The sequence below is a fragment of the Staurois parvus genome, unplaced genomic scaffold (assembly GCF_062004578.1).
Source record: "Staurois parvus isolate SC_StPar_1 unplaced genomic scaffold, SC_StPar_1.0 ptg000328l, whole genome shotgun sequence".
Classification (NCBI taxonomy): domain Eukaryota; kingdom Metazoa; phylum Chordata; class Amphibia; order Anura; family Ranidae; genus Staurois; species Staurois parvus.
This window is the reverse complement of record NW_028318124.1, coordinates 640,531-666,834: the sequence shown is the minus strand read 5'-3', so window position 1 is coordinate 666,834 and position 26,304 is coordinate 640,531.

Here is a 26,304-nt window from a genome sequence, read left to right as displayed (position 1 = left end):
AATAAAGGCTGTTAAGCTTGAAGCTAAGCTAAGTTGAGTTGAAGTTGAAGATTCTCCCTTGTAACATCGGAACCAACTTTGGGAGATAAAGCACCCTTTTGGCTCAGGAAACTTGAAAGCTTTTGGCAAGTACTTCATCTATCTAAATTCCTTTCTGTTATCTTTTTTGCTGTATTATTGCTCTTGTATTGGCAACATCTTTTCTGTAAATATTTTTATTGCACCCTTTTGAACTTTTAGTAATAAATCTTACTTTCTGAAAGTGCTGAACTGTTTTTAAAGCTCTTTAATGCAAACTAAGAACCCCTGCCTCTGAAGAGCGCTACTGTGTGTGTGTTTTAAACTTCGGTATATCTCTGCCTGCAGTGGCAGTGGTATACCGACGCTTATGCCAACATAATAGTGTTATTGCTGATATTGCCGAGTTTCCTCTTTCTCTGTACAAAAAGGAGTTGGTGGCAGTGTGAAGAGTTAATAGCGTAATTAACCTGACCCAGTAACAATCGCTCCCAGGCTGCAAGTACACAGATTGTGGTCCATTAACTAGAAAATCTTTGTGCAGGGTGCACCTGGGCATGGCATTGTTACGCACGTGACAGCGCGGTTTTAAATTGGCTAGTCCTTCGGTTACGGATTTGGTGAGAAGGGCTGGGGTCTGATGCCATGATCGTCACAACCACCATGTCTGACCCCCTATGAATGTAATTGTCTGACATCTCTTAGTAATCCAATCCACAGCGCCACTGCTCAGACCATAGATGATCTTAATCAACACAAAAAGGGACCTGCAATAGTGAAGCACCATAAAATACTTTCATAGTCAATAAAAAGTATAAGCAGAGATCACATCAGTGTATAATCATACATGAATCCACCAGGCTGAAAGCCCCGCAGCGCTCCAAGAGTCCCAGCGTGACGATGGCAGCAGAACTCACTCTACACATACGAATTTTGTCAAAGTGACTTCCATAGTCTCTGATGTGATCTCTGCCTATGTGAAGGTAATGTTTTATTGAGTAATACATACTTTTTAAAGAAGAAAAACATTTATGTCCAGATGCAAAAGTAACCCTTTTTTTTTGTGCAAGATGCAATCTGGTTGCTACCTGACTCATATAGAGGCAAACAGGCTTAACGTGTTGCTGACCAGCCACTGTATTAAAATGGTGGCAGGGCGGCACGGCTGTGCAAAAAACTACGTTTTAAAACGTGACCCGCGCTCCCGAGGTTTTCGCGGGCAGGGGGGGCGCGCAAGCGCCCCCGCCGACCTGCGGGTGTCACTATTCGATCCCTGAGGGGTCAATCATTCGGTTTCAGCCAGTGATGTCTGGCTGAAATCGGATGATCGGTCCCTGTCCTATCCTGTCCTGTGTTGACAGTTACACAGGACAGGATATGATGTCATTCTTCTCTGCCTGGGCACATTCCGTTCCAGACAGAGAAGACACAGAAATTGTGAGTAAAAAGCTCTACACTGACAGTTAGAACACACCCAGGACACATTTAACCCCCTGATCGCCCCCCCCCAGTTAACCCCTTCACTGCCCTGTCACCAGTGTCATTGATTACAGTGAACGGATTTTTACTGATCACTGTATTAGTGTCACTGGCGACTTCCGATAGTGTTAGCGCCCCTCCCAGATAGCGCCAGTTTTCCCGCTAGTACATCAGTAATCCCATTTAACCCCTTGATCGCCCCCCCCAGTTAACCCCTTCACTGCCCTGTCACCAGTGTCATTGATTACAGTGAACGGATTTTTACTGATCACTGTATTAGTGTCACTGGTGACGTCCGATAGTGTTAGCATCAGTTAGCGCCCCTCCCAGATAGCGTCAGATTGCTGCTAGTACACAAGTAATCACATTTGACCCCTTGATTGCCAGGAACACGCTAACTTGCACGCTAAATTTCCATTGCTAGTATAGTGTCTGATTGGATCAATATCTTTGATCAGATCAGTGCTATACCAGCGTTCACATTACTATTATCCCCAAAAACGCGTTAGCGGGATCAGCCCGACACCTGCCAGCACCTGCGTTTAGCCCCTACGCCCCCCCCTTCTCCCCCAGCAAGTGCAGTGTCAGTAGATAACTGTCACTTGATACATTACACACAAAACCGCAGTGTTCACAGAATCAGGCCTGATCTCTGTTAGCACATGTCGGTAAATTGTTTGTAGCGGTTCAAGCAGTCCCCGACAGCCAGGCACTCTTTTTTCAGTGAGTCGCACTAGGTACCTATAAATGTAGTGGCCAAAATGTCCAAGCAAAGGTACACTAGTGAAGAGGCCTACAGGATTCTGAGCATGTCAGGTGAGAGCGAAGGGGAAGACTCCCTGACAGAATCCGCCTCAGAATACGAACCTGTAGAAAGCAGCGGCACCCTGACAGGTAGCTCAGACGACGGAGAAGAGGTCCCTGCTAAGATCAGGCATACCCGACCCCATTTCCAGATTGCTGAGGTGGTACAAACGCATGATGACTCTCATATGCAGCAGAGTGTCAGTACTAGTGCCGCACTGCCTTTTGGTGAACTGGCGAGCACCAGCGGCCTAGTACGTCCTTGTTATGTCCCTGCCGGCGGTAGCCTCTAGCGTTCCACAGACCGGACTCCCCCAAGGTGAGGAATCTAAGTCCCAACCTACTTGTTCACCAGGGCCCCTGATGGTGTAGATGGACTTGGAGCAGGCCGAGACCAGGTCACGACCCCTGGGTTCGCCCAGCTGTGGTAGAAGCACCACCGGAGGTGTATGGCAGGTGAGAGCCTGATGTGAGGAGGTAGCGAGAGCAGAGTCAGGCAGGCCGGGTCAGTAACAGTGGGGGCAGAACGGTACCAAAACAGCAGACAGAAGAATAAACAGGTCACAAGCCGGGTTCGATAACAGGAGATCAGACGTGCAGGATTAAACAGGAGAATGGTCAGACAAGCCAGGGATCAGAACAGGAGACAGACAGCAAATCAGGGTCAGGCAGGGTCGGCAACAAGGCAATCTCAAATACAGGAACACAGGATACAGGTAAGACCATACAGCAATTAGAGCCAGACCTGACCTGTTTTAAATAGGGCGCCCTGCGCGCGATCACGTGTGCGCATGCGCAAACGCCGCTGCCATCGCAGGTGCCCAGGTCCCAATGCTCACACGCTAGTGCGGCCAGGCACACCGCGCATGCTCAAACCCGTGCGCGATCGCGGCCAGATCTGGGGTCCCTGATAGTCCTGGTCTTATACATACCAGCACTTCAGTATCACTTGGTGACGTGGCGAGTCCCATAAGTGCAGTACAAGCTGGTGCGGTGGCGAGCACAAGTAGTGTCCCGCGGCCACCAAGAATTCGCAGACAGGCCCGTAGAGCCCCTAGTATCCTTCTGGATGTGCTTGCAAATCCAGATTGGCAGCCCACAAATTCTGAAGCACACTTACTTCCCCCATTCACTGCCCAACCCAGAATTCAGGTGGTAACAGCAAATTTAAATACTCCCCTTGATTTTTTTTAGCTGTTTTTCACAGATGATCTTTATGTATTGATTGTGGATCAAAGCAATTTATATACACAACAATTTATCGCCGCCAACCCAAATTCAAACCTTGTCAGACCAATCGCATGGAAACCCATTACAGTTTCCAAATTTAAAGTTTTTTTGGGCCTAACCCTCACCATGGGCATTAATAAAAAAATGAATTGCGGTTGTATTGGTCCACAGACCCACTTCACATGTCCGTGTTCTCTGCTGCCATGGGCAGGCATAGATATGAGATGATATTGCGTTTTATGCACTTCAACGAAAACATACTCAGTCATCCTCGGGGGTGACCCTGAATTTGACCGGCTCCACAAAATTCGGCCTCTCGTAAATCACTTTAACCAAACATTTGCAGATGTGTATATTCCCCATCAAAAAATCTGCATCGATCAGTCCCTCATTCATTTTTCTGGCCGCCTTGCAACCAAACAGTATATCCCCAGCAAGCGTGCCAGATATGGCGTCAAGATGTATAAGACCTATGAGACGGCAACAGGCTATACATGTAAGTTTCAGATTTACAAGTGAAGAGATAGTCAAGTGGAGCCCCCCCGATGCCCAGACTACATGGGGAGCAGTGGAAAGATAGTTTGGGACTTGGTGTCATCCTTTTTCCATATGGGGTACCACTTATACGTGGACAATTTTTATTCAAGCGTGCCACTATTTAGACATTTGTTCAATCTGGGAATTTGCGCATGTGGCACTGTGCGACCTAATCGCCGGGGCTTCCCCCAACAGCTTGTAAATACCCGTCTTAGAAAGGGGGAAAAAGCCTGCTTGAGAAACGAAGAATTGCTCATAGTGAAGTGGAAGGACAAACAGAACGTTTACCTCCTGTCTTCCATTCACGCAGATACGACCATCCAAATTGCCACGGCAGCTGGTGTTGTTGAGAAGCCCCTCTGTGTCCACGATTATAACCTTAACATGGGAGGGGTGGACTACAAAGACCAGATGATGAAGCCGTACTTAGTTTCCCGAAAAGCCAGACGCTGGTACAAAAAAGTGTCTGTTTATTTATTTCAATTGGCTTTATATAACGCTTTTGTTCTCTACAAAGCAACTGGACATAGTGTATCCTACCTAAAATTCCAGTTAGAGATCATCAGAGCCCTTTTGTATCCAGAAGGTGCTATGCCCCAAACCCCCAACCCAGATGCAGTTATTCGGCTGCATGAGAGGCATTTTCCCGATGCCATTCCTGGTACCCCAACCCAAAGAAGACCCCAAAAAATATGTCATGTCTGTAGCAGACATGGACTTAGGCATGACAGCCGCTTTTGTTGTCCCTCCTGTCCTGACCAACCTGGCCTCTGCGTCAAGAACTGCTTCTTCCTCTACCATACACTATTAGTATAGGGTACAGCACGGCACAGTTCAGGGCACATTTACACAGGGTCTCGAAAGATGTTAGGTAGTCAGGAAACTGGCTATCGCATTTGGAGAGACCCTACCATCTGTTTTTAACATGTTAAAAGTTTGAAAAAAAAAAGAAGTTGAAAAAATAAATAAATAAAAAAGTACAAATCTCCAAAAAAATAAAAAATGTTAAAAACCAAAAATAGTTAGTTTTTTTGTTGTTGTCATTTTTGTTATTGTTCTACTTTTAATGTTTTTTTGTTACTGTTTTATTGTTAACCTTTGCTGTTTGCAGGAATGCTTTCAGCTGCAGCACTGACCTGTTTATTCTGACAGCAACAGGAAATTGTTCTCAGAATATACATAAATCAGTGTGGGCAGCGCTGTCGGATGAGATTTTTCATCCGCAGTTAAAAAAAAAGCATATATGCCGGGGGCCTGGGGTAGCCAGTGGGTAGATGGCCCCTATGCTTCGGCATATATATTTTATATTTGTTGGCACATTTCATGTGTGCCCACGATTAGAAGTGGGTGGATGAAGGGAGATTTTCTAATGGTGGGCATACCACCACACACTTTTCCTTGCAGAGATATTACATTTATAAAGTTATTTTATTGGGTTACTGTTTTATTGTTAACCATTGTTGATTTCTTTGCAGGAATGTCAAACTGCAGCACTGACTTTTTTTATTCTGACAGCAATAGGGTCTTGCTCTGAGAATAAACATAAGTAGGTGTGTGCAGTGCTGTCGGATGAGATTTTTCATCCGCAATTAAAAAAAGAGCATATATGCCGAAGCATCGGGGCCAGGGGTGGCCAGTGGGTGGATGGCCCCTATGCTTCGGCATATATATTTTATATTTGTTCGCACATTTCATGTGTGCCCACCATTAGAAGTGGGTGGATGCAAGGAGGTATTTTAGTGGTATTCATACCACACACTTTTTCCGGCAGAGATTTCTTCTCTTTTTTTCCCATTCAACCCACAGGCTGCATAAAGAAAAAAAGAACATAGCATATATATCCAACATGGACCAGCGACGTACTGGTATGGTTATACCAGGGTGATGCCTGCAGCTGCAGGCATCATCCTTCTATTGTTTTTTTCAGCCAGCAATAGGCTTTCATGTAAAAGCAATCCTAGTGGCTATTTAGCTGCAGGATTGCTTTTACAAGCAGCGGGAGAAAATGCCCCCCTCCCCCGCTGCTTTTCACGGCCTTCTCGGGCAGTCCCGTGCCATCGGGGGAACCTGAGAATGCAGCCGGTGTTTCTGCCAGCTGATCATAGAGCTGATTGGAGACTGGAATGGTGCCAATCATCTCTATAGTCTAAGAAATCAGAAGCTACGAGCATTTCATCACTTCAGTTGCGCAGGATATAAGCATTTGTAAATTGGGAAAGCATCTGATCACAACGATCTTGATGAGATTAGATAATGTAAGGGCAGAGGAGAGATCTAGAGTATGATGGACCCCAGATTTCTCAAAAAAGAATATATGACAATGCCCATTGAAGTTATAGGGGATATTTGAATTCTCTGTGATAGCATTAAAAGTGATAAAAAAAAAAAAATTAAAGGGACAGTGTAAAAATAATTAAATAAATCAGAATTTAAAAAAAAAAGTACCCTCGCCCCCCCCCCCCCCCCGCGCACATGCGCACCTGCGGTCGTGAGCGTTGACCCTGTGCCAGTATGGAAACAGTGGTTGCACCATGCATGTGATGAGGTATTGCCACGAACGTCAGATCAAGGGCAGTAATTATAGCTCTAGACCTCCTCTGTAAATCTAAAATGGTAGCTTGTAAAGGCTTTTAAAGTGTTGCCTATAGATATTAAAAATGTATGTAGTTTGTTGCCATTGCACGGGGCATGCACAATTTTAAAGCATGTCATGGTTGGTATCTATTTACTCAGCATAGCATCATCTTTTATATCTTACCAAATAATTGGCCAATATATTGTGTTTTTGTGCATTAAAATTAAAAAAAGTGTATATTTTTCAAAAAAATTGCGTTTGAAAAATCGTTGTGTGAGTACTATGTGAGATAAAAAAATGCAGCACCCACCATTTTATTCACTAGGGTGTCTGCTCTAAAAGAAAATATAATTTTTGGGGTTCAAATTAATTTCCTAGCAAAAATACAGTTTTTTTTAATGTGAACAAAAAGTGTCAGAACAGGGTTGGTCTTCAGGTGGTTAGAAGAGTGAGTGATGTGTGGCATAAACTTCTAATGCTGGGCATAAAATGACCCCTTTTTGGAAAGTAGACACCCCAAACTATTTGCTGAGAGGCATGTTGAATCAATAGAAGAATTAAAAAAAAAAATTACACAAAATTGTCATTTAAATCATTTATTGCTCACACATGCCATAGGTATATGTGGAATTACTCCCCAAAATACATTCTGCTACTTCTCCTGAGTATGGGGGTACCACATGTGAGAGATGTGTTGGCAGTCTAACCAAGCACAGGACCCCAAAATCCAATACGCACCTCCAGGCTTTTAAAGGGCTTTATTTCCTCATTACACTTCCTGACTACCTATCAGTTTCGGAGGCCCTGGAATGCCAGAATAGCACCAACCCCCCCCCCCCCCCAAATGACCCATTTTTGGAAAGTAGGCACCCTAAGGAATTTGATAAGAAGCATGGTGAGTATTTTGCAGATCTCGTTTGTTGCCACAAGTTTTTGGAAAATGAAGAAAGAAAACAAAAACATTTTTTATTTTCTTTTTTTATATTTCAAAACCTTGTGAGAAAAAATTAGATCTGCAAAATACTTACCATGCCTCTTTTTAAATTCCTTGGGGTGTCTACTTTCCAAAAAGGGGTCTGGTGCTTTCCTGGCATTTCAGGGCATCCGAAACTGTGATAGGTAGTGAGGAAGTGAAATGAAGAAGTTACGCACCTTCAGGCTTTCAAAGTGGTCATTGGATTTCAGGCTCCTGTATGTGGCTAGGCTCCCAAAAAGTATCACACATGTGGCATCCCCATACTTAGTAGAAGTAGCAGAATGTATTTTGGGGTGTAATTCCACATATACCCATGGCTTTTGTGAGCAATATATCATTTAAGTGACAACTCTGTGTAAACAAAACACAAATAAAAAATGTTTTTATCATTTTCCAAAAAGTTGTGGGAAAAAATAAATCTTCCATGGACTCAATATGCCCCTCAGCATATAGCTTAGGGTGTCTACTTTCCGAAAAGGGGTCATTTGGGGGTGTAGTACTATCCTGGTATTTTAGCACCTCAAGAAATGTGATAGGCAGTCAGAAAAAGCTGTGTAAATTTCAAATTATCTATACGATAGATTGTAGATGCTATAACTTTCACAGAAAGCAATCAATATACACTTATTGGGATTTTTTTACCAGAAACATTAGCAGAATACATTTGGCCTAAATTTATGACGAAATTTGAGATTTTTAGATATTTTTTATGACGGAAATGAAAAAATATTGGTTTTTTTTCAAAATTTTGGGGTTTTGTTTATACCGCCAAAAATAAAAAACGCAGAGGTGATCAAATACCACCGAAAGAAAGCTCTATTTGTGTGAAAGAAAGGACATAAATTTTGTTTGGGTGCAGCTCTGCATGACCGCGCAATTGTCAGTTAAACTAGTGCAGCGCTGTATAGTAAAAAATGGCATAAATTACAGTATCTATACCATAGTTTGTAGACACTATAACTTTTGCACAAAGCAATCAATATACACTTATTGGGATTTTTTTTTACCAAAAACATGTAGCAGAATATATATTGGCTTAAATTTATGACTAACTTTGAGTTTACGATATATTTTTTATAGCCGAAAGTAGGAAATATCATTTTTTTTTCAAAATTTTCGTGTTTTTTTTGTTTATAGCTCAAAAATAAAAAGCGCACAGTTGATCAATTACCACCAAAAGAAAGCTCTATTTGTGGGGAAAAAAGGACGCAAATTTAATTTATGTATAGCATTGCATGACCGCGGAATTGTCAGTTAAACTAGTGCAGCGCTGTATAGCAAAAAAAAGGCATACATTACAGTATCTATACCATAGTTTGTAGACGCTATAACTTTCACACAAAGCAATCAATATACACTTATTGGGATTTTTTTTTTTACCAAAAACATGTAGCAGAATACATTTTGGCTTAAATTTATGACTAACTTTACGATATATTTTTTATAGCTGAAAGTAGAAAATATAGTTTTTTTTCAAAATGTTCGTGTTTTTTTTGTTTATAGCGCAAAAACTAAAAAGCACACAGGTGATAAAATACCACCAAAAGAAAGCTCTATTTGTGTGAAAAAAAGGACGTAAATTTCGTTTGGGTACAGCATTGCATGACCCCGCAATTATCAGTTGAATTAGTGCAGCGCCAAACAGCAAAAAAAGGCCTGGTCATTAAGGGGGGTATTTTGACTGCTCAATCACTTTGCAATTGCGGCCTGAGCCAAAAGGCCTAATATCTGTGGTGAAAATCTAATATTTCTCCATCTTCAGTCTCAGAAAAGATACACAAATATTTTACTTCTAGATTTAATCTGCTTTTTCCCTCCCTGAAAAACGTAACTCTATCCAAAAAAGGCTTAAAGGTGTGCTTCAAATCTGTACAATTTTTTAGTCCTCAGTCTTAGAAAAAAGAGAATAATTGATTTATACTGTATATACAAAATCTGCTTGCTCTTTCCCTCGGAAATAGTGGACTATTCAAAAGGCTTCCAAAACTTTGCAGCAAATATGTACAATTTTTCAGTCTTCAGAAAAAAAGACACTGCTCTTTCTTTCTTCCAGATGAAATCTGCTTGCTCTCTCCCTTAGAAAAAAAGTTTACACTGTCCAGCAAATTATTTGAGTTGTTTTGGCTTATGGCTCTGAAAAAGCATATTCTAATTTTTAATGATATAACACTTATGGTAAGAAGCTTACAGTAAATGGTGTGCAGAGTGGCCGCAAAGTATTTTAGGCTTTTGACTGTGATATAATTAACTAAAATTTATTTCACAATAAAATATGCATCATCCCTTCCTTTAACATAGTGACCAGGTAGAAATGTTTGCATGATGTGCAGCGAGACTATACAATATTTATGGCTGCAGTTTTTAAATATCTTACTGCAGTTGTTATTTCTTCACAATCAATAACTTATCTCTTCCTATTACATTGTTGCCTCAGGCTCTAATCAAACTACAACTGCTTACATACTCTCCAGCCACTGTTCTTTTTGTTTGGATGTTGTCTCTGAAACATGGCACTGTAAATTTTTTAAAGTTTGGTATAATAACTGCCTTATCTTTGAAATGTGGATTTATAGTTTTGAAGTGTTTTCTGTGTTGACATTTAGTTAAAGTTTGAACACAATACAAGGTGGCATTGCAAAGAAGGTCATAAACTATGCTATATACTTTAAAATAGATGTGAGCTATACTCTCACCACTCAATTGTGGTCTATCACCGAGAAATAAAAATCAGTAGTCTTTGCAAAAAACACCTAATAAAATTTTTCAGAAACAGAAATCATTCATATTGGGTTGCTGCAGCTGCTGAGTGTAAGCCAATGAGTAATGTAAAAGTAAACTAAATTAATATATGTGCAATTTATGCATTGCCACAATACAGTGTTTGTCAAGACTTGGATCTGAACCCAGGACCTCCGTTGCGTCTGGCAGTTGCTCTTCTTACTGAGCCACCTGAGATGCTGGACAGGTCTGATGCATTAGACATCCTTGCTTTCTATCTTGTTTATGGTAAACCTTGAACTCCTTGCTCCTTCCATGAACTTCCTATTTAGGCCATGCCTTTGCTTTTCCTATTTGCTAGATTGTTGTGCTTTTCTCCAGCCAATGTATTGCTCCCTGCTCTCCTGCTGCTGTATGTACAGTACTGTATCCTCACTATCAATCTCTACCGACATTTGGCTTGTTCCATGACTACACTTCTGTTTGATCCCATCCTGGCACTAAAACCATTTCCACCCACAGGAGCTCTGGTAAGGACCAGTTAGTGTTTGGACCCCTTGCCAGGGGGATCTGCTTGTGTATATAAACTGCTGGTTTCCGTATTAACCTTTGTACTGCTATATCTACTGGCCTCCAAATCTGGTCTCTTGAGAACAGTAATTTAAGTATTGCTGTCCTTGAGAATAGTAATGTTCTGTAAAACCACTTACTGCTTTAAAATGTTACTAAACCCAGGACCCTGCATTCACTATATTTGGTCTCCCACAGTACACACAACATGGAAATGCAATTATTTTAGTAAATATAAATGGCTAAATACCTTTTCTCATCAGCAGTGTATAGCAGTCTTGTGACTTCAGCAGAGCACTGGTTAAAGCTTGTAGGAGGAGTTTTCTTTCTGCTCTAGGAGGATGCGAATCCCCTGACCCTCTGACTGGACAGTGCTGACCACATGCACTCTACCAAGAAAAAAAAACCCTCTCTAGCAATACCCACCAAACTGAGCATGTGCATGTGACTATGGATTCAGTATGTATCAGGTGGTCATTTCAACAAGAGGAGGGGCAGAGAAGAAAGGATCAAAGAGCCTTTTTACACAATGCAGAGGATTAACCCCTTAGTTCCACAGTGAGTATAACAAGCATGCTTCACTGCATATATAGACTGATTTTACTGTTGTGGGTTTAGTAAAACTTTAAGACATCCCTCAAGCATGATATGAAAATGAATTGCATATTTTAAAGTGGTTGTTAAAGTGGAGTTCCTGGTGAATAAAAAAAAATAAAAAGTCAGCAGCTACAAAAACTGTGGTTGCTGACTTTTAAAATATACAAACTTACCTGACCCTCCGTCCAGAGATGTCCTCACCAAGGCTGGTTTCTCCGGCCCAGTAACAAAATAACAAGAGGCACCATAAGTCTAACGTATCGCTGAACGTATATCATTTGCCAAGTAACCAAAAACCAGACGTCAAAAAAGGGGGAGATGTGAAAAGAGATTCACAAGTAAAGCGGTTACATCATGAATAGAGATGAGCAAATCGAACATGGCGAAGTGGAATTAGTTTAGAAGATTAGGAAAAATTCGATTCGCGCCGAATCCGAAAATTAGCAAACTTCGGATGCACGAATCAAATTTTCCCAAAAATGGCGGCGACATGTGTGGCGACGGAGCGGGGATCTCTGGGAAGGCGCGCAGACAAGGCGCGCTGACCCATAATGCATTCATTCATGACATGTGATCGCATTAGCCAATCAGCAGCCAGCCAGCCAGCACTGTGTAATGGTGGAGCTATAAATCGCGGCCATCTTAGAATTCTCCATTAGCCTCCGGTCATTCAAGAGAGACAGACCTGTCTGTATTAGGGACAGAGTTAGGGCCACAGACACTTTAGGGCCACAGAATCGTTACTCAGGGACACAGAATCGTTACTCAGGGACACAGAATCGTTACTCAGGGACACAGAATTGTTACTCAGGGACACAGAATTGTTACTCAGGGACACAGAATCGTTACTCAGGGACAGACACAGAATTGTTACTCAGGGACACAGAATTGTTACTCAGGGACACAGAATTGTTACTCAGGGACACAGAATCGTTACTCAGGGACACAGAATTGTTACTCAGGGACACAGAATTGTTACTCAGGGACACAGAATTGTTACTGAGGGACACAGAATCGTTACTCAGGGACACAGAATCGTTACTCAGGGACACAGAATTGTTACTCAGGGACACAGAATCGTTACTCAGGGACAGACACAGAATTGTTACTCAGGGACACAGAATCGTTACTCAGGGACACAGAATCGTTACTCAGGGACACAGAATCGTTACTCAGGGACACAGAATTGTTACTGAGGGACACAGAATTGTTACTCAGGGACACAGAATCGTTACTGAGGGACACAGAATCGTTACTCAGGGACACAGAATCGTTACTCAGGGACACAGAATCGTTACTCAGGGACACAGAATCGTTACTCAGGGACACAGAATTGTTACTCAGGGACACAGAATCGTTACTCAGGGACACAGAATCGTTACTCGGGGACACAGAATCGTTACTCGGGGACACAGAATCGTTACTCGGGGACACAGAATTGTTACTCGGGGACACAGAATCGTTACTCGGGGACACAGAATCGTTACTTTCTGCTTCAAACCACTATTGAATTAAAGAGTATGTCAGACAACACGCAGAGGAGTGGCAGAGGAGGCAATGTTTCAGGAGCGAGCAGACGTGGCAGCAGAGGAAGGGGTCGAGGCAGCACTAGTCGCAGCCAGAGGCCAGTGCTCCTGGTGTCATCCAGCGGTCGTGTCTCCACCGACAACCCTGCCGTCATCGATTGGTTGACTCGGTCGTCTTCCTCTTCCCAGGTCACCTCTGACACCTACAGCCAACGGTCGGTGGGTACGTCAGACACAACCGTTAGTTGGCATGGCCCGGGAGCAAGCCCACTGAAATCACGTGTCCTCTACCTGCCCCTGTCCTTTGGTGTTCCCTCACCAAGCGAAGTATCGCATGCTGTGGGCTCAGCCCCACTGTACAGTGAGGAAGAGCTAACAGAGGGCGGTCAGGAACGGGGGGAGACATCCGCCTCTTCAGCAGCCAGGCGAAGAAGTACTGGCGAGGAGAGTGGCTCGGTAGCCGGTCTAGAGACAGGTCTGTCTCCTGACCCACACGCAGCCGAGGGGGCTAGTAGTGACGCGGAGACCCTAATTGATGATGATGAGGCTGATCGCACTTGGCAGCCTCGTCGTCATCAGGCTATTGCTTCCGCATCATCAGGAGAAGAGGGTGCCAGCTTGCCAGCGAGCAAAACAGTCGGTGGGTTGCCCAGGAGGCAGCAGGGTCGCAGCAGTGTCAGTGGAGGCAAACGGCCACGGAGTAGAGCACCAGCTCCACTGCAGCCTACCACCACGGCCAGTAGTGGTGCCGGTGTGCACGGAGGAAGTAGCAGTCAGCCAGTGAGGAGTAGCGGGGGCAAAGTTTCCTACTCTGCGGTGTGGCAATTTTTCGTCAAGCCGCCCGAGGAAGTAAACGTAGCCGTATGTCGACTATGTGGCCAGAAAGTCAAGCGTGGCCAGGGGGCCCATGTTGGGACTACAGCGTTGCGTCAGCATATGCAGCGTTGCCATTCGGTGGCCTGGGAAAACCGTGATAAAGATACGGCGGTTCTGCCTGCCCCAGCCCCCGCTCCATCACCCGCTCCGTTACTTGCTCTGTCACCCGACATCAATCGCCCTCTATCAGCCATTCAAGGCTCCAACACCTCTGCTGAGGGGAGTTGTCGCTCGTTGGCATCTTCCGCTCGTTCAGATGCTCCTTCTCCTGCTACTCCTCTTCACGGATTCCGTCAGCAGTCTTTCTTGGAATCCGTTTCCAAGAGACAACAGTTTGCGAGCACGCACCCGACGGTGCAGAAGCTGAACGTCCTCCTGTCCAAGTTGCTGGTGCTGCAGTCCCTCCCTTTCCAAGTGGTGGACTCAGCACCTTTCCGAGAAATGATGGCTTGTGCCGCGCCGCGGTGGAGAGTGCCAAGCCGGCATTTCTTCGCCAAAAAGGCAGTGCCAGCCCTGCATTCACATGTAGAAGAGATGGTGGGCCAGTCTTTGAGCATGTCGGTCTCTGCCAAAGTGCACGGCAGCGCCGACGTGTGGAGCTGTAACTACGGTCAGGGACAGTACATGTCATTTACGGCCCACTGGGTGAACGTGGTGCCGGCACAGCCGCACCAGCAACTTGGACAGGTCACGCCGCTTTTGCCTCCACGTTTGCACGTCCTTGGTCCAGCAAAGATGTCCGCCTCTACCACCTCTTCTTCCGCCGTGTCCTCAGCCACCACCCCCGAGCCAAGTCCCATCACCCGACCGGCATATCACATGTGCAGGGCGCAACGGTGTCACGCTCCGCTGCACCTGGTATGCCTTGGCGAACGTAGTCACACAGGGGAGGAACTTCTGAGTGTAATGAACAGAGAAATCGACAGATGGCTGTCTCCGCGCAAACTGAAAATCGGAACCATGTTGACCGACAACGGAAAGAACATGGTGTCTGCTCTGCATCAAGGAAGGTTGTGCCATGTGCCATGCATGGCTCACGTGTTCAATCTGGTTTTCAAGCGGTTCCTAAAATCCACCATCCCACTGCAAGACATCCTTAAAATGTCACGTAAACTTTGCATGCATTTCAGCCATTCCTACACCGCAAAGCACACCCTCCTTGAGCTGCAGCGGCAGAACGGAATTCCACAGCATCGCCTGATCTGCGACGTTGCAACAAGGTGGAATTCAACCCTACATATGTTAGACCGCCTTTACGAACAGCGAAAGGCCATCACTGATTTCCTGATGTTACAAGTGGATAAAGGTACTCCCCTGTGTAACTTAGATGTCAGCCATTGGCAGCTCATACGTGACACCTGCCGCTTGCTCAGGCCCTTTGAGGAGGCCACGCTATTCGTGAGTCGGCAGGACTATGGGATGAATGACGTCATTCCTCTGTTGCACGTCCTGGAACAAATGCTGTTAACAATGGCTGGTCAGGGTGCGGTAGACGTGGCGCACAGATCTCAACGCCACATGACCCCTGTGGGGGCAGGACAGGAAGAAGAGGAGGAGGTAGAGGAGGACATTGGTGCTCAGGAATTATTGAGTGAAATGGGTGGTTTTTCCACTCAGCGGACAGGAGTGGAGGAGCAGGAGCATCTGGTAGAGGAGGAGGAGGAGGAGACAGAGGACCCAGACGCACCGTGGCAGTATGCTGTGGAGATGGAGGCAGGGAGTCCCTCGCATTCCTTGGCACAAATGGCCCATAGCATGCTCGGTTGCTTGCGTAGCGACAGCCGAATAATAACCATCAGACAGAGTGATGACTTTTGGCTGTCCACCTTGTTGGACCCTCGCTACCGTTCAAAAATGGTGGCCTTTTTCACACCTGCTGAGAGGGAGGCCAAAATAAAGTACTATAAAAACCACCTATGTAGTCAGTTGGTCTCTGCCTTTCTGCGCCAACGTCCATCCTCAGACACTGTGGGCCCTGTGCGCTCGCGTTCCGCTGCCATGGCAGCAGGGGAGGGGTGGGGTGGTAGGAGCAGTGGCAGCTCCACCAGCAGCGGCTGCCTCAGTCTGCAGTCGATGATGAGTAGCTTTCTTCACCAGCGCAGTGAGGAAACTACTAACCAGCTGCAGAAGCAGCAGCAGCATCAGGTGGACCTGGAGCAGGACCTCAAACAACAGGCTTGGGCCTACTTGGACAGCACCCTGCCAACCGAGGTAGACAATCCCCTTGACTACTGGGCAACGAAACTTGACCTTTGGCCCCAATTAGCTGAATTTGCCCTTGAAAGGCTGTCATGCCTGGCCAGTAGCGTGGCATCGGTGCGCGTGTTTAGTGCGGCAGGAGGTATTGTAACTCCGCGGAGGACACGACTGTCCACCCAAAGTGTGGAGAGACTCACGTTTGTGAAAATGAATCAGGCGTGGATTAGTCTGGATTTCAAACCACCAGTTCCTGACATAACTGACTAAATCCGCCATGAATCATGCCTCAAACATGTGCCACTTTCAGGTCTCCTCACACACTGCTGGTGTGTTCCATTTTTTGTCATAGGGTGCTGGCAGATTACGGGCCTCCCATAGCTGCTGCCAGGCCCCTAATCTGCCATAGGCCCCTATATACCGCCTCCTCATGCTGCTGCCAGGTCCAGAGTCTCTCATGGGTCCCTGTACGGCCTCCCATTGCTGCTGTCTCCATCGCCACACTCTGCCATGTGCCACTTTCAGGTCTCCTCACACACTGCTGGTGTGTTCAATTTTTTGACATAGGGTGCTGGCAGATTACGGGCCTCCTATAGCTGCTGCCAGGCCCCTAATCTGCCATGGGCCCCTATATACCGCCTCCTCATGCTGCTGCCAGGTCCAGAGTCTCTCATGGGTCCCTGTACGGCCTCCCATTGCTGCTGTCTCCATCGCCACACTCTGCCATGTGCAACTTTCAGGTCTCCTCACACACTGCTGGTGTGTTGAATTTTTTGACATAGGGTGCTGGCAGATTACGGGCCTCCCATAGCTGCTGCCAGGCCCCTAATCTGCCATGGGCCCCTATATACCGCCTCCTCATGCTGCTGCCAAGTCCAGAGTCTGTCATGGGTCCCTGTACGGCCTCCCATTGCTGCTGTCTCCATCGCCACACTCTGCCATGTGCAACTTTCAGGTCTCCTCACACTGCTGGTGTGTTGAATTTTTTGACATAGGGTGCTGGCAGATTTCGGGCCTCCTATAGCTGCTGCCAGGCCCCTAATCTGCCATAGGCCCCTATATACCGCCTCCTCATGCTGCTGCCAGGTCCAGAGTCTGTCATGGGTCCCTGTACGGCCTCCCATTGCTGCTGTCTCCATCGCCACACTCTGCCATGTGCCACTTTCAGGTCTCCTCACACACTGCTGGTGTGTTGAATTTTTTGACATAGGGTGCTGGCAGATTACGGGCCTCCTATAGCTGCTGCCAGGCCCCTAATCTGCCATAGGCCCCTATATACCGCCTCCTCATGCTGCTGCCAGGTCCAGAGTCTCTCATGGGTCCCTGTACGGCCTCCCATTGCTGCTGTCTCCATCGCCACACTCTGCCATGTGCCACTTTCAGGTCTCCTCACACACTGCTGGTGTGTTGAATTTTTTGACATAGGGTGCTGGCAGATTACGGGCCTCCCATAGCTGCTGCCAGGCCCCTAATCTGCCATGGGCCCCTATATACCGCCTCCTCATGCTGCTACCAAGTCCAGAGTCTGTCAAGGGTCCCTGTACGGCCTCCCATTGCTGCTGTCTCCATCGCCACACTCTGCCATGTGCCACTTTCAGGTCTCCTCACACTGCTGGTGTGTTGAATTTTTTGACATAGGGTGCTGGCAGATTACGGGCCTCCTATAGCTGCTGCCAGGCCCCTAATCTGCCATAGGCCCCTATATACCGCCTCCTCATGCTGCTGCCAGGTCCAGAGTCTCTCATGGGTCCCTGTACGGCCTCCCATTGCTGCTGTCTCCATCGCCACACTCTGCCATGTGCCACTTTCAGGTCTCCTCACACACTGCTGGTGTGTTGAATTTTTTGACATAGGGTGCTGGCAGATTACGGGCCTCCTATAGCTGCTGCCAGGCCCCTAATCTGCCATAGGCCCCTATATACTGCCTCCTCATGCTGCTGCCAGGTCCAGAGTCTGTCATGGGTCCCTGTACGGCCTCCCATTGCTGCTGTCTCCATCGCCACACTCTGCCATGTGCCACTTTCAGGTCTCCTCACACACTGCTGGTGTGTTGAATTTTTTGACATAGGGTGCTGGCAGATTACGGGCCTCCCATAGCTGCTGCCAGGCCCCTAATCTGCCATGGGCCCCTATATACCGCCTCCTCATGCTGCTGCCAAGTCCAGAGTCTGTCATGGGTCCCTGTACGGCCTCCCATTGCTGCTGTCTCCATCGCCACACTCTGCCATGTGCCACTTTCAGGTCTCCTCACACACTGCTGGTGTGTTGAATTTTTTGACATAGGGTGCTGGCAGATTACGGGCCTCCCATAGCTGCTGCCAGGCCCCTAATCTGCCATAGGCCCCTATATACCGCCTCCTCATGCTGCTGCCAGGTCCAGAGTCTCTCATGGGTCCCTGTACGGCCTCCCATTGCTGCTGTCTCCATCGCCACACTCTGCCATGTGCCACTTTCAGATCTCCTCACACACTGCTGGTGTGTTGAATTTTTTGACATAGGGTGCTGGCAGATTACGGGCCTCCCATAGCTGCTGCCAGGCCCCTAATCTGCCATGGGCCCCTATATACCGCCTCCTCATGCTGCTGCCAAGTCCAGAGTCTGTCATGGGTCCCTGTACGGCCTCCCATTGCTGCTGTCTCCATCGCCACACTCTGCTATGTGCCACTTTCAGGTCTCCTCACACTGCTGGTGTGTTGAATTTTTTGACATAGGGTGCTGGCAGATTACGGGCCTCCTATAGCTGCTGCCAGGCCCCTAATCTGCCATAGGCCCCTATATACCGCCTCCTCATGCTGCTGCCAGGTCCAGAGTCTCTCATGGGTCCCTGTACGGCCTCCCATTGCTGCTGTCTCCATCGCCACACTCTGCCATGTGCCATTTTCAGGTCTCCTCACACACTGCTGGTGTGTTGAATTTTTTGACATACGGTGCTGGCAGATTACGGGCCTCCTATAGCTGCTGCCAGGCCCCTAATGTGCCATAGGCCCCTATATACCGCCTCCTCATGCTGCTGCCAGGTCCAGAGTCTCTCATGGGTCCCTGTACGGCCTCCCATTGCTGCTGTCTCCATCGCCACACTCTGCCATGTGCCACTTTCAGGTCTCCTCACACACTGCTGGTGTGTTGAATTTTTTGACATAGGGTGCTCGCAGATTACGGGCCTCCCATAGCTGCTGCCAGGCCCCTAATCTGCCATGGGCCCCTATATACCGCCTCCTCATGCTGCTGCCAAGTCCAGAGTCTGTCATGGGTCCCTGTACGGCCTCCCATTGCTGCTGTCTCCATCGCCACACTCTGCCATGTGCCACTTTCAGGTCTCCTCACACTGCTGGTGTGTTGAATTTTTTGACATAGGGTGCTCGCAGATTACGGGCCTCCCATAGCTGCTGCCAGGCCCCTAATCTGCCATGGGCCCCTATATACCGCCTCCTCATGCTGCTGCCAAGTCCAGAGTCTGTCATGGGTCCCTGTACGGCCTCCCATTGCTGCTGTCTCCATCGCCACACTCTGCCATGTGCCACTTTCAGGTCTCCTCACACACTGCTGGTGTGTTGAATTTTTTGACATAGGGTGCTGGCAGATTACGGGCATCCCATAGCTGCTGCCAGGCCCCTAATCTGCCATAGGCCCCTATATACCGCCTCCTCATGCTGCTGCCAGGTCCAGAGTCTCTCATGGGTCCCTGTACGGCCTCCCATTGCTGCTGTCTCCATCGCCACACTCTGCCATGTGCCACTTTCAGGTCTCCTCACACACTGCTGGTGTGTTGAATTTTTTGACATAGGGTGCTGGCAGATTACGGGCCTCCCATAGCTGCTGCCAGGCCCCTAATCTGCCATGGGCCCCTATATACCGCCTCCTCATGCTGCTGCCAAGTCCAGAGTCTGTCATGGGTCCCTGTACGGCCTCCCATTGCTGCTGTCTCCATCGCCACACTCTGCCATGTGCCACTTTCAGGTCTCCTCACACTGCTGGTGTGTTGAATTTTTTGACATAGGGTGCTGGCAGATTACGGGCCTCCTATAGCTGCTGCCAGGCCCCTAATCTGCCATAGGCCCCTATATACCGCCTCCTCATGCTGCTGCCAGGTCCAGAGTCTCTCATGGGTCCCTGTACGGCCTCCCATTGCTGCTGTCTCCATCGCCACACTCTGCCATGTGCCACTTTCAGGTCTCCTCACACACTGCTGGTGTGTTGAATTTTTTGACATAGGGTGCTGGCAGATTACGGGCCTCCTATAGCTGCTGCCAGGCCCCTAATGTGCCATAGGCCCCTATATACCACCTCCTCATGCTGCTGCCAGGTCTAGAGTCTCTCATGGGTCCCTGTACGGCCTCCCATTGCTGCTGTCTCCATCGCCACACTCTGCCATGTGCCACTTTCAGGTCTCCTCACACACTGCTGGTGTGTTGAATTTTTTGACATAGGGTGCTGGCAGATTACGGGCCTCCTATAGCTGCTGCCAGGCCCCTAATCTGCCATGGGCCCCTATATACCGCCTCCTCATGCTGCTGCCAAGTCCAGAGTCTGTCATGGATCCCTGTACGGCCTCCCATTGCTGCTGTCTCCATCGCCACACTCTGCCATGTGCCACTTTCAGGTCTCCTCACACACTGCTGGTGTGTTGAATTTTTTGACATAGGGTGCTGGCAGATTACGGGCCTCCCATAGCTGCTGCCAGGCCCCTAATCTGCCATGGGCCCCTATATACCGCCTCCTCATGCTGCTGCCAAGTCCAGAGTCTGTCATGGGACCCTGTACGGCCTCCCATTGCTGCTGTCTCCATCGCCACACTCTGCCATGTGCCACTTTCAGGTCTCCTCACACACTGCTGGTGTGTTGAATTTTTTGACATAGGGTGCTGGCAGATTACGGGCCTCCCATAGCTGCTGCCAGGCCCCTAATCTGCCATGGGCCCCTATATACCGCCTCCTCATGCTGCTGCCAAGTCAAGAGTCTGTCATGGGTCCCTGTACGGCCTCCCATTGCTGCTGTCTCCATCGCCACACTCTGCCATGTGCCACTTTCAGGTCTTCTCACACACTGCTGGTGTGTTCAATTTTTTGATATAGGGTGCTGGCAGATTACGGGCCTCCCATAGCTGCTGCCAGGCCCCTAATCTGCCATAGGCCCCTATATACCGCCTCCTCATGCTGCTGCCAGGTCCAGAGTCTCTCATGGGTCCCTGTACGGCCTCCCATTGCTGCTGTCTCCATCGCCACACTCTGCCATGTGCCACTTTCAGGTCTCCTCACACACTGCTGGTGTGTTGAATTTTTTGACATACGGTGCTGGCAGATTACGGGCCTCCCATAGCTGCTGCCAGGCCCCTAATCTGCCATAGGCCCCTATATACCGCCTCCTCATGCTGCTGCCAGGTCCAGAGTCTCTCATGGGTCCCTGTACAGCCTCCCATTGCTGCTGTCTCCATCGCCACACTCTGCCATGTGCCACTTTCAGGTCTCCTCACACACTGCTGGTGTGTTGAATTTTTTGACATAGGGTGCTGGCAGATTACGGGCCTCTTATAGCTGCTGCCAGGCCCCTAATCTGCCATAGGCCCCTATATACCGCCTCCTCATGCTGCTGCCAGGTCTAGAGTCTCTCATGGGTCCCTGTACGGCCTCCCATTGCTGCTGTCTCCATCGCCACACTCTGCCATGTGCAACTTTCAGGTCTCCTCACACACTGCTGGTGTGTTGAATTTTTTGACATAGGGTGCTGGCAGATTACGGGCCTCCCATAGCTGCTGCCAGGCCCCTAATCTGCCATGGGCCCCTATATACCGCCTCCTCATGCTGCTGCCAAGTCCAGAGTCTGTCATGGGTCCCTGTACGGCCTCCCATTGCTGCTGTCTCCATCGCCACACTCTGCCATGTGCCACTTTCAGGTCTCCTCACACTGCTGGTGTGTTGAATTTTTTGACATAGGGTGCTGGCAGATTACGGGCCTCCCATAGCTGCTGCCAGGCCCCTAATCTGCCATGGGCCCCTATATACCGCCTCCTCATGCTGCTGCCAAGTCCAGAGTCTGTCATGGGTCCCTGTACGGCCTCCCATTGCTGCTGTCTCCATCGCCACACTCTGCCATGTGCCACTTTCAGGTCTCCTCACACACTGCTGGTGTGTTCAATTTTTTGACATAGGGTGCTGGCAGATTACGGGCCTCCCATAGCTGCTGCCAGGCCCCTAATCTGCCATAGGCCCCTATATACCGCCTCCTCATGCTGCTGCCAGGTCCAGAGTCTCTCATGGGTCCCTGTACGGCCTCCCATTGCTGCTGTCTCCATCGCCACACTCTGCCATGTGCCACTTTCAGGTCTCCTCACACACTGCTGGTGTGTTGAATTTTTTGACATAGGGTGCTGGCAGATTACGGGCCTCCCATAGCTGCTGCCAGGCCCCTAATCTGCCATGGGCCCCTATATACCGCCTCCTCATGCTGCTGCCAAGTCCAGAGTCTGTCATGGGTCCCTGTACGGCCTCCCATTGCTGCTGTCTCCATCGCCACACTCTGCCATGTGCCACTTTCAGGTCTCCTCACACTGCTGGTGTGTTGAATTTTTTGACATAGGGTGCTGGCAGATTACGGGCCTCCTATAGCTGCTGCCAGGCCCCTAATCTGCCATAGGCCCCTATATACCGCCTCCTCATGCTGCTGCCAGGTCCAGAGTCTCTCATGGGTCCCTGTACGGCCTCCCATTGCTGCTGTCTCCATCGCCACACTCTGGCATGTGCCACTTTCAGGTCTCCTCACACACTGCTGGTGTGTTGAATTTTTTGACATACGGTGCTGGCAGATTACGGGCCTCCTATAGCTGCTGCCAGGCCCCTAATCTGCCATAGGCCCCTATATACCGCCTCCTCATGCTGCTGCCAGGTCCAGAGTCTCTCATGGGTCCCTGTACGGCCTCCCATTGCTGCTGTCTCCATCGCCACACTCTGCCATGTGCAACTTTCAGGTCTCCTCACACACTGCTGGTGTGTTGAATTTTTTGACATAGGGTGCTGGCAGATTACGGGCCTCCCATAGCTGCTGCCAGGCCCCTAATCTGCCATGGGCACCTATATACCGCCTCCTCATGCTGCTGCCAAGTCCAGAGTCTGTCATGGGTCCCTGTACGGCCTCCCATTGCTGCTGTCTCCATCGCCACACTCTGCCATGTGCCACTTTCAGGTCTCCTCACACTGCTGGTGTGTTGAATTTTTTGACATAGGGTGCTGGCAGATTACGGGCCTCCTATAGCTGCTGCCAGGCCCCTAATCTGCCATAGGCCCCTATATACCGCCTCCTCATGCTGCTGCCAGGTCCAGAGTCTCTCATGGGTCCCTGTACGGCCTCCCATTGCTGCTGTCTCCATCGCCACACTCTGCCATGTGCAACTTTCAGGTCTCCTCACACACTGCTGGTGTGTTGAATTTTTTGACATAGGGTGCTGGCAGATTACGGGCCTCTTATAGCTGCTGCCAGGCCCCTAATCTGCCATAGACCCCGATATACCGCCTCCTCATGCTGCTGCCAGGTCTAGAGTCTCTCATGGGTCCCTGTACGGCCTCCCATTGCTGCTGTCTCCATCGCCACACTCTGCCATGTGCCACTTTCAGGTCTCCTCACACACTGCTGGTGTGTTGAATTTTTTGACATAGGGTGCTGGCAGATTACGGGCCTCCCATAGCTGCTGCCAGGCCCCTAATCTGCCATGGGCCCCTATATACCGCCTCCTCATGCTGCTGCCAAGTCCAGAGTCTGTCATGGGTCCCTGTACGGCCTCCCATTGCTGCTGTCTCCATCGCCACACTCTGCCATGTGCCACTTTCAGGTCTCCTCACACACAGCTGGTGTGTTCAATTTTTTGACATAGGGTGCTGGCAGATTACGGGCCTCCCATAGCTGCTGCCAGGCCCCTAATCTGCCATGGGCCCCTATATACCGCCTCCTCATGCTGCTGCCAAGTCCAGAGTCTGTCATGGGTCCCTGTACGGCCTCCCATTGCTGCTGTCTCCATCGCCACACTCTGCCATGTGCCACTTTCAGGTCTCCTCACACACTGCTGGTGTGTTCAATTTTTTGACATAGGGTGCTGGCAGATTACGGGCCTCCCATAGCTGCTGCCAGGCCCCTAATCTGCCATAGGCCCCTTTATACCGCCTCCTCATGCTGCTGCCAGGTCCAGAGTCTCTCATGGGTCCCTGTACGGCCTCCCATTGCTGCTGTCTCCATCGCCACACTCTGCCATGTGCCACTTTCAGGTCTCCTCACACACTGCTGGTGTGTTGAATTTTTTGACATAGGGTGCTGGCAGATTACGGGCCTCCCATAGCTGCTGCCAGGCCCCTAATCTGCCATGGGCCCCTATATACCGCCTCCTCATGCTGCTGCCAAGTCCAGAGTCTGTCATGGGTCCCTGTACGGCCTCCCATTGCTGCTGTCTCCATCGCCACACTCTGCCATGTGCCACTTTCAGGTCTCCTCACACTGCTGGTGTGTTGAATTTTTTGACATAGGGTGCTGGCAGATTACGGGCCTCCTATAGCTGCTGCCAGGCCCCTAATCTGCCATAGGCCCCTATATACCGCCTCCTCATGCTGCTGCCAGGTCCAGAGTCTCTCATGGGTCCCTGTACGGCCTCCCATTGCTGCTGTCTCCATCGCCACACTCTGCCATGTGCCACTTTCAGGTCTCCTCACACACTGCTGGTGTGTTGAATTTTTTGACATAGGGTGCTGGCAGATTACGGGCCTCCTATAGCTGCTGCCAGGCCCCTAATCTGCCATAGGCCCCGATATACCGCCTCCTCATGCTGCTGCCAGGTCCAGAGTCTCTCATGGGTCCCTGTACGGCCTCCCATTGCTGCTGTCTCCATCGCCACACTCTGCCATGTGCCACTTTCAGGTCTCCTCACACACTGCTGGTGTGTTGAATTTTTTGACATAGGGTGCTGGCAGATTACGGGCCTCCCATAGCTGCTGCCAGGCCCCTAATCTGCCATGGGCACCTATATACCGCCTCCTCATGCTGCTGCCAAGTCCAGAGTCTGTCATGGGTCCCTGTACGGCCTCCCATTGCTGCTGTCTCCATCGCCACACTCTGCCATGTGCCACTTTCAGGTCTCCTCACACACTGCTGGTGTGTTGAATTTTTTGACATAGGGTGCTGGCAGATTACGGGCCTCCCATAGCTGCTGCCAGGCCCCTAATCTGCCATGGGCCCCTATATACCGCCTCCTCATGCTGCTGCCAAGTCCAGAGTCTGTCATGGGTCCCTGTACGGCCTCCCATTGCTGCTGTCTCCATCGCCACACTCTGCCATGTGCCACTTTCAGGTCTCCTCACACACTGCTGGTGTGTTCAATTTTTTGACATACGGTGCTGGCAGATTACGGGCCTCCTATAGCTGCTGCCAGGCCCCTATTCTGCCATAGGCCCCTATATACCGCCTCCTCATGCTGCTGCCAGGTCCAGAGTCTCTCATGGGTCCCTGTACGGCCTCCCATTGCTGCTGTCTCCATCGCCACACTCTGCCATGTGCCACTTTCAGGTCTCCTCACACACTGCTGGTGTGTTGAATTTTTTGACATAGGGTGCTGGCAGATTACGGGCCTCCTATAGCTGCTGCCAGGCCCCTAATCTGCCATAGGCCCCTATATACCGCCTCCTCATGCTGCTGCCAGGTCCAGAGTCTCTCATTGGTCCCTGTACGGCCTCCCATTGCTGCTGTCTCCATCGCCACACTCTGCCATGTGCAACTTTCAGGTCTCCTCACACACTGCTGGTGTGTTGAATTTTTTGACATAGGGTGCTGGCAGATTACGGGCCTCCCATAGCTGCTGCCAGGCCCCTAATCTGCCATGGGCCCCTATATACCGCCTCCTCATGCTGCTGCCAAGTCCAGAGTCTGTCATGGGTCCCTGTACGGCCTCCCATTGCTGCTGTCTCCATCGCCACACTCTGCCATGTGCCACTTTCAGGTCTCCTCACACTGCTGGTGTGTTGAATTTTTTGACATAGGGTGCTGGCAGATTACGGGCCTCCTATAGCTGCTGCCAGGCCCCTAATCTGCCATAGGCCCCTATATACCGCCTCCTCATGCTGCTGCCAGGTCCAGAGTCTCTCATTGGTCCCTGTACGGCCTCCCATTGCTGCTGTCTCCATCGCCACACTCTGCCATGTGCAACTTTCAGGTCTCCTCACACACTGCTGGTG